At 42.4% G+C, this 791-nt stretch overlaps 1 protein-coding gene across 2 annotated transcripts in view; it reads left to right on the forward strand.

Annotated features, from left to right (window-relative positions):
* Positions 1-791, forward strand: part of LOC102674998 (histone demethylase UTY-like) — an 82,625-nt gene that overhangs the window by 55,859 nt on the left and 25,975 nt on the right. The window lies entirely within an intron of this gene.

Consider the following 791-nt stretch of genomic DNA (forward strand, 5'->3'; position numbering starts at 1 on the left):
TATGATATAACGATAATATCATGTGTCAAAAAATTATTATTTATTTTCCAATTAAAAAATTGACATTTTTCTCTAAAAATGCACACGACGAATCTTAAACAAAATTCCTCACGAATTATAAAATATCTGGCAACAATAAGTTACCTGAAAATTCCTTCGTGGTTGCCCGTTGATCCTCAAGGCAAGACGCGTTTTGTAAGGGAACACCGCATGGTATCATCCTCCAGCTGGTAAACAGCTGCCCACATCCTGTCTCACGTACGCTATGCGCCTCTTCTCCATCCTCTTCTTCCTTCCTGTCCTTCTTCAGACACGATCCCAATTCCTTTATTTTCTTTTTCTTCCCTCTCGTCCTCCGCTCCCCTATATTCGATCGAGCCAAAAGAAGAAGAAAAAAAAAGAAAAGAAAAGAAAAGAAAAGAAAAAGTAACAAAGAAAAGGAGAAGAAGAAGAATATAAGAGAGACAGAAGGGATATACACGGTTATATTTATATATCGTGGAAGAGGGACATCACAGAACTCGGTATCAAAATGGTGGACAGGTGGAAGGCTCGGTGGACATTGAGTTGCCGGCACGCGACCAAACCGTCTGTTTACCCGTTAAAAATCGCGATGGCTATTACCACGCGTGCTTTTTCACGCGTGCAAGCGGCTGTAAGACGGAGGGGAAAGGTGTGTGCATGCAAGGTACGTACATACGTATGTACGTAGGTACGTTTATCGCGAAGATCCAAGGCGATGGATCGCCGCGCTGCTAAACTGTTTAAACGGTTACCGGACAGATAGCATC

Source organism: Apis dorsata, unplaced genomic scaffold (assembly GCF_000469605.1).
Source record: "Apis dorsata unplaced genomic scaffold, Apis dorsata 1.3 scaffold_98, whole genome shotgun sequence".
Lineage (NCBI taxonomy): Eukaryota > Metazoa > Arthropoda > Insecta > Hymenoptera > Apidae > Apis > Apis dorsata.